The sequence below is a fragment of the Haliotis rubra genome, unplaced genomic scaffold (assembly GCF_003918875.1).
Source record: "Haliotis rubra isolate DU_JTF1 unplaced genomic scaffold, ASM391887v1 Scf401, whole genome shotgun sequence".
Classification (NCBI taxonomy): Eukaryota; Metazoa; Mollusca; class Gastropoda; order Lepetellida; family Haliotidae; genus Haliotis; species Haliotis rubra.
Window position 1 is genome coordinate 397,142 of NW_025767082.1, and position 8,325 is coordinate 405,466.

The 8,325-nt window shown below is 39.8% G+C and overlaps 1 long non-coding RNA gene across 1 annotated transcript; it reads left to right on the top strand.

Moving 5' to 3' along the window:
- The first annotated feature begins 374 nt into the window (after window positions 1–374).
- Window positions 375–4,899, top strand: LOC124287575. Its single transcript, XR_006901283.1, has 2 exons — window positions 375–417; window positions 4,845–4,899. It is a non-coding gene; the product is annotated as an uncharacterized LOC124287575 (long non-coding RNA).
- Window positions 4,900–8,325: the final 3,426 nt, after the last annotated feature.

Genomic DNA, 8,325 nt, shown 5'->3' on the forward strand with positions numbered 1-8,325 from the left:
ATTTATTCTTCTATTTTCATGCCTTATTGTTATCAAGAGTACAATATCACTTAGAAAGTTCCTGATTTTCCCCTTAATTTCTATATTTCCAGCATTCCATTGGGGCAGTGTTGGAAAAACTGAAGATGACTAACTGATCTTGACCTGCAACAGGTATGTGTAATCCAAACCCTTCAGTAAATGATGTACATAAAATTATCCTAAATAATGTAAATCCTATGAATCAGAAAAATACATAAAAATTACACAACCACTATTTTCGTAACTTCCAACTGGAAATATTTTCCACTTTTACACATCTCCTTTCAGAAGCAGTTTGGCGGTTTTGGACGAACAAGAGGGTTCGTTCACCTGGAAGATAAAGAAGTGGGAATGCAGAGGCCTTTGTCCGCAAAGAACAACAAAAGATTCAGATGTGTAAGTAAATTCTAACCGTTCTCAATTCTAATCTTACACAGGTTAAAATTTAAGGAAAACCTTATTTGAAACAAAATCAAGTTAATGTAATTTCTTGTAAATGTACACTGATATTCCAAAGAACTTTCAAAATAAACACTGTTTAATACGTGCAATGTATAATTAGAAGTATGCAGCTAAAAAAGTTTTAAATAGTACATAGTAAAGCGCCAATGTACATTATGTTTTGGTCTGGACATATTTCACCTTGCACACATCAATTAACAATTTATTAACAATACCCCACTAAATAGTAGCTGCAAACACATTGTCAATAGCAGTATGAGATATTAGTTATGGAGGTCCGCCTATGACCCCATTCAATTTCTTGTCTGCCAGAATGACCCCACATTATTTTTTTTTAAAACCCAAATATTTCTTTTCACATTATTTTCAGAATAATGGATAATTCGTAGTTCTATACATATAATATCACAGCATAATGCATGTAACATTCAGAAAATAAGTTATAGCTTTCACATGAGAATTCCTCGGAAATATAGGCAATGAATTTATAGCATGAATTTAGTCTGCATTCCTAAGAAATGTTATTAATTCAATGTCAATGTTTTCTATAAGTCACAACTGTTATTTAGTGACAGAAATTTTTTTTTGTCAGTCATCAAATGACCAACCCAAGCTAAGGAAATACGTCCTTCTCTCACTTGTCTCTCTACTCATACAAATTTCATTAAGTTCTTCTGCGATTGAAACTTTTGTCACTTTTCAGGTCAAATGATCAGTTTTGATTTATTGAACTTCGTGCTTATTGGACAGTGGTTACAGTTTATTTTTCCTCAAGCTTAAGGAACATTGGACAGTTTTCCTTTCTCCAGCTAGCGATATTGTTGATGAATGCTTGTTTGTACTGATTGTTTATTGTTTTCTAACTTTCAGAAGCTGGAAAGCAGGAGGAAGGTCCTGACAACGATTGACTGGCCGGAGAAGAAACGAAAGTTATTCCTCTTTTGGGGAAAGAGTTAAAGGTCACATGCAACGTAAAACACAACTTTGCAGATTCTGATACCTTTCGGTATGGACTTACCGAAACAAAGCGTCAAAAATGCTAATTCAACTTATAAAGTTGAAAAATAACACGATGAAAAAAACCGCGCGAAATCGGAGTTCAAACGTTTCACTAATTTTCCCCAGACTTTTCTGGGGAATACGGGTTTCAACAGCTGGGCTGCGCTCATAGCGTCGCTTGCCAGTGAAATAGGTTCAGCGCAACTTGGAAGGCGGGCTGTCTGGTGAATACTTTCGGTGAAGGCTTTGGTGTGAGCTATTTTCATAATGTTTTGTTGATATCTCACAGGCTTGAGCTTTTATATGTTATGACAGTAAATAAACTGTTTATATAATTTTATTTGTCTATTTCACCACAGGTTCTTCTTACTGAGTCACTTTCTCAATTCGATACTTAAAAGCAATGTCATTATTTAGCGTTGACACAATTTCTAACTGTGATATAGATATGTCGCTGTCACAGACAAAACTCAATGTCTTGTTTTATTGACACCTGTGTGTCTGCCTGCCTGTCTGCTAATGACAATATTCAATACACAACTGCGATCACTGACCACATGCAATTTGAACTTAACACCAATTAGGCTATACACCATAAACAAAACGCATTGATTTATGGCCCAAGTTTGGTCTCTGTCACATTATGTAATTACACAGACAGGCAGGTGTGATACTTGAACACATGACATGTTATGATGTCTGTTGATTGCTAAATGTTATACACAAAAAATGAGCATGTATTTACAAAACCCAACATCTCTATGTATACACACACAATGAGCGTGAAGGAGGCATCTGCTAATGAACCAGCCGTTACACTTGAGTGCACACCCACCGCTCTGACTGGGTTGGTATCCCGGCTGCTTCGTTTGAGGAGGTAAACCCAAGTACAAAATATTGCACTTTTGATTTGCGATTATATGCTTATAATTTTGTTTATTTGTTTTTTCATAATCAGCAATGCATATTATATGTCATGAAGAAGTGATAATTGTGTTTTAATTATGTTCGATTTTTTGGTTGCATGTGACCTTTAACATTTCTCAAATTGGAAAACCAAATAATATGGATTCATCTACATTGATGAGTTTAAGAAAACATCCCATACTCACTGCTATTTATTCCCTTATTGCTTTTAATTATTTATGCATTTTGAAAATTCAGTTTTTATTAATGTGAACATTCCAAATATCAGTTGTTTATCAGCAAATTGTTGAATGTAAATAAAGCTATCATGACTTTGTGTTTTATTCTGTTATTTGTCATCCTGACGGTTTTACCATTGTGCAATTGTATAAAATACCTGATTTGGTATGTGTGTTGCATGAAACACAACCTCTTTTCTGGAGGAGCGGGTAAGGGGCCAGCACAACAGATTCAGTTTCATGGAAACCAGGTTATAAGCTGGGAGCTAGGTTGGAAACAACAATAAACTAAGCACCAGCAGGAGCCTCCATGAACGAGTGGGCAAAGTCCCGACATGGATACTATCCAGATACTGGTGCAAAATGTAGTTTCAGTTTTAATGGAAACTAGGTTATAACTTGGAAACTAGGTTGAAACTTACAACAAACTAAAACATGGAAACCAGGTTGAAACCTACAACAAACTAAAACATGGAAACCAGGTTGAAACCTACAACTAACTAAAACATGGAAACCAGGTTGAAACCTACAACTAACTAAAACATGGAAACCAGGTTGAAACCTACAACTAAACGAAAACATGGAAACCAGGTTGAAACCTACAATAAACGGAAACATGGAAACCAGGTTGAAACCTACAATAAACGGAAACATGGAAACCAGGTTGAAACCTACAATAAAGCGAAACCTACAAAAACACACGGAAACCAGGTTGAAACCTACAATAAACGAAAACACGGAAACCAGATTGAAACCTACAATAAACGAAAACACGGAAACCAGGTTGAAACCTACAATAAACGAAAACACGGAAACCAGCTGGATCTGGCTTGGAGGAGTGGGTAATGAATCGCACTGGAAACCATCCGGAAATGGTGCAAAATTCAGTTTCAGTTTTCATGGAAACCACAATGAAACTATAGGAAACTACATGGAAACCAACTGGAAATGGTGGTTTCCATGTCGTTTCCTCTCAGTTTCAGTGTTCCGGAAACCAACTTATTTTTGTAGTGTGAGTGAGTGAGTGAGTGAGTGGGTGGGTTGAGGTGAGGTGAAATTGAGTTAAACGTCGTACTTGAGAATATTTCTCTCATATGACGACGTGCATGTGTGTATGTGTATGTGCAGCTGCTTGTACTAGCCCAGACTTAAGCTGGTTTTATAGTGCTAGCCCACTGAGATACCATGCCGCAGTGAAGCATGAATACCCCACTCAGACACATTATACTGACCCCGAGCCGACCAGTCCTTGTTGAACCCATTAATGCCGAGCGCCAGGCAGGGACCAACAAGTACCATATTTTAACGTCTTTTGGTATGACGCGGCCGGGCATCGAACCCGCGACCTTCCGCTCTCCGGGCGGACGCTCTAACCATTACACCACGGGTGGGTGGGTGGGTGAGTGAGTGAGTGAGTGAGTGGGTGGGTGGTTGAGTGAGTGGACATGAAGTTCTGTTCCCCACAATGGTACAAGCCTATATCTGGTGTCGCCTACTGTGCTGTGTTGATACAATGTTACTGAAATCATAAACCGATATTTAAGACAGACAGTGTTCTTCTAACAACCAGTCATATTGTCAGCTACATGATTGTAAACGCAGAGTTAATACTCATGACGCTCTTCATGCCCACAGTGACCGTTGTTGGTGCTAGAAGTTGTCATCACTGAATGTTGCTGCACTCATGACACTCTTCATGCCCACAGTGACCGTTGTTGGTGCTAGAAGTTGTCATCACTGAATGTTGCTGCACTCATGACACTCTTCATGCCCACAGTGACCGTTGTTGGTGCTTGTAGTTGTCATCAATGAATGTTGCTGCTCTCATGACGCTCTTCATGCCCACAGTGACCGTTGTTGGTGCTAGAAGTTGTCATCACTGAATGTTGCTGCACTCATGACGCTCTTCATGCCCACAGTGACCGTTGTTGGTGCTTGTAGTTGTCATCAATGAATGTTGCTGCTCTCATGACGCTCTTCATGCCCACAGTGACCGTTGTTGGTGCTTGTAGTTGTCATCACTGAATGTTGCTGCACTCATGACGCTCTTCATGCCCACAGTGACCGTTGTTGGTGCTTGTAGTTGTCATCAATGAATGTTGCTGCTCTCATGACGCTCTTCATGCCCACAGTGACCGTTGTTGGTGCTTGTAGTTGTCATCAATGAATGTTGCTGCTCTCATGACGCTCTTCATGCCCACAGTGACCGTTGTTCAGAAGCTGGAAAGCAGGAGGAAGGTCCTGACAACGATGGACTGGCCGGAGAAGAAACGAAAGTTATTCCTCTTTTGGGGAAAGAGTTAAAGGTCACATGCAACGTAAAACACAACTTTGCAGATTCTGATACCTTTCGGTATGGACTTACCGAAACAAAGCATCAAAAATGCTAATTCAACTTATAAAGTTGAAAAATAACGCGATGAAAAAAACCGCGTCGAAATCGGAGTTCAAACGTTTCACTAATTTTCCCCAGACTTTTCTGGGGAATACGGGTTTCAACAGCTGGGCTGCGCTCATAGCACGTGCGCAGTGAAATAGGTTCGCGCAACTTGGAAGCGGGCTGTCTGGTGAATACTCGGTGAAGGCTTTGGTGTGAGCTATTTTCATAATGTTTTGTTGATATCTCACAGGCGCGAGCTTTTTATATGTTATGACAGTAAATAAACTGTTTATATAATTTTATTTGTCTATTTCACCACAGGTTCTTCTTACTGAGTCACTTTCTCAATTCGATACTTAAAAGCAATGTCATTATTTAGCGTTGACACAATTTCTAACTGTGATATAGATATGTCGCTGTCACAGACAAAACTCAATGTCTTGTTTTATTGACACCTGTGTGTCTGCCTGCCTGTCTGCTAATGACAATATTCAATACACAACTGCGATCACTGACCACATGCAATTTGAACTTAACACCAATTAGGCTATACACCATAAACAAAACGCATTGATTTATGGCCCAAGTTCGGTCTCTGTCACATTATGTAATTACACAGACAGGCAGGTGTGATACTTGAACACATGACATGTTATGATGTCTGTTGATTGCTAAATGTTATACACAAAAAATGAGCATGTATTTACAAAACCCAACATCTCTATGTATACACACACAATGAGCCGTGAAGGAGGCATCTGCTAATGAACCAGCCGTTACACTTGAGTGCACACCCACCCGCTCTGACTGGGTTCGGTATCCCGGCTGCTTCGTTTCGAGGGAGGTAAACCCAAGTACAAAATATTGCACTTTTGATTTGCGATTATATGCTTATAATTTTGTTTATTTGTTTTTTCATAATCAGCAATGCATATTATATGTCATGAAGAAGTGATAATTGTGTTTTAATTATGTTCGATTTTTTGGTTGCATGTGACCTTTAACATTTCTCAAATTGGAAAACCAAATAATATGGATTCATCTACATTGATGAGTTTAAGAAAACATCCCATACTCACTGCTATTTATTCCCTTATTGCTTTTAATTATTTATGCATTTTGAAAATTCAGTTTTATTAATGTGAACATTCCAAATATCAGTTGTTTATCAGCAAATTGTTGAATGTAAATAAAGCTATCATGACTTTGTGTTTTATTCTGTTATTTGTCATCCTGACGGTTTTACCATTGTGCAATTGTATAAAATACCTGATTTGGTATGTGTGTTGCATGAAACACAACCTCTTTTCTGGAGGAGCGGGTAAGGGGCCAGCACAACAGATTCAGTTTCATGGAAACCAGGTTATAAGCTGGGAGCTAGGTTGGAAACAACAATAAACTAAGCACCAGCAGGAGCCTCCATGAACGAGTGGGCAAAGTCCCGACATGGATACTATCCAGATACTGGTGCAAAATGTAGTTTCAGTTTTAATGGAAACTAGGTTATAACTTGGAAACTAGGTTGAAACTTACAACAAACTAAAACATGGAAACCAGGTTGAAACCTACAACAAACTAAAACATGGAAACCAGGTTGAAACCTACAACAAACTAAAACATGGAAACCAGGTTGAAACCTACAACAAACTAAAACATGGAAACCAGGTTGAAACCTACAACTAACTAAAACATGGAAACCAGGTTGAAACCTACAACAAACTAAAACATGGAAACCAGGTTGAAACCTACAACAAACTAAAACATGGAAACCAGGTTGAAACCTACAACAAACTAAAACATGGAAACCAGGTTGAAACCTACAACAAACTAAAACATGGAAAACCTAACAAACTAAAACATGGAAACCAGGTTGAAACCTACAACTAACTAAAACATGGAAACCAGGTTGAAACCTACAATAAACGGAAACATGGAAACCAGGTTGAAACCTACAATAAACGAAAACATGGAAACCAGGTTGAAACCTACAATAAACGAAAACATGGAAACCAGGTTGAAACCTACAATAAACGAAAACACGGAAACCAGATTGAAACCTACAATAAACGAAAACACGGAAACCAGGTTGAAACCTACAATAAACGAAAACACGGAAACCAGCTGGATCTGGCTTGGAGGAGTGGGTAATGAATCGCACTGGAAACCATCCGGAAATGGTGCAAAATTCAGTTTCAGTTTTCATGGAAACCACAATGAAACTATAGGAAACTACATGGAAACCAACTGGAAATGGTGGTTTCCATGTCGTTTCCTCTCAGTTTCAGTGTTCCGGAAACCAACTTATTTTTGTAGTGTGAGTGAGTGAGTGAGTGGGTGGGTTGAGGTGAGGTGAAATTGAGTTTAACGTCGTACTTGAGAATATTTCGCTCATATGATGACGTGCATGTGTGTATGTGTATGTGTATGTGTATGTGTATGTGTATGTGCGGCTGCTTGTACTAGCCCAGACTTAAGCTGGTTTTATAGTGCTAGCCCACTGAGATACCATGCCGCAGTGAAGCATGAATACCCCACTCAGACACATTATACTGACCCCGAGCCGACCAGTCCTTGTTGAACCCATTAATGCCGAGCGCCAGGCAGGGACCAACAAGTGCCATATTTTAACGTCTTTTGGTATGACGCGGCTCGGAATCGAACCCGCGACCTTCCGCTCTCCGGGCGGACGCTCTAACCACTACACCACGGTTGGGTGGGTGGGTGAGTGAGTGAGTGAGTGGGTGGGTGGGTGAGTGAGTGGACATGAAGTTCTGTTCCCCACAATGGTACAAGCCTATATCTGGTGTCGCCTACTGTGCTGTGTTGATACAATGTTACTGAAATCATAAACCGATATTTAAGACAGACAGTGTTCTTCTAACAACCAGTCATATTGTCAGCTACATGATTGTAAACGCAGAGTTAATACTCATGACGCTCCTCATGCCCACAGTGACCGTTGTTGGTGCTAGAAGTTGTCATCACTGAATGTTGCTGCACTCATGACACTCTTCATGCCCACAGTGACCGTTGTTGGTGCTTGAAGTTGTCATCACTGAATGTTGCTGCACTCATGACACATCTCTTCATGCCCACAGTGACCGTTGTTGGTGCTTGTAGTTGTCATCACTGAATGTTGCTGCACTCATGACGCTCCTCATGCCCACAGTGACCGTTGTTGGTGCTTGTAGTTGTCATCACTGAATGTTGCTGCACTCATGACGCTCCTCATGCCCACAGTGACCGTTGTTGGTGCTAGAAGTTGTCATCACTGAATGTTGCTGCACTCATGAATGAATGTTGCTCTTCATGCCCACA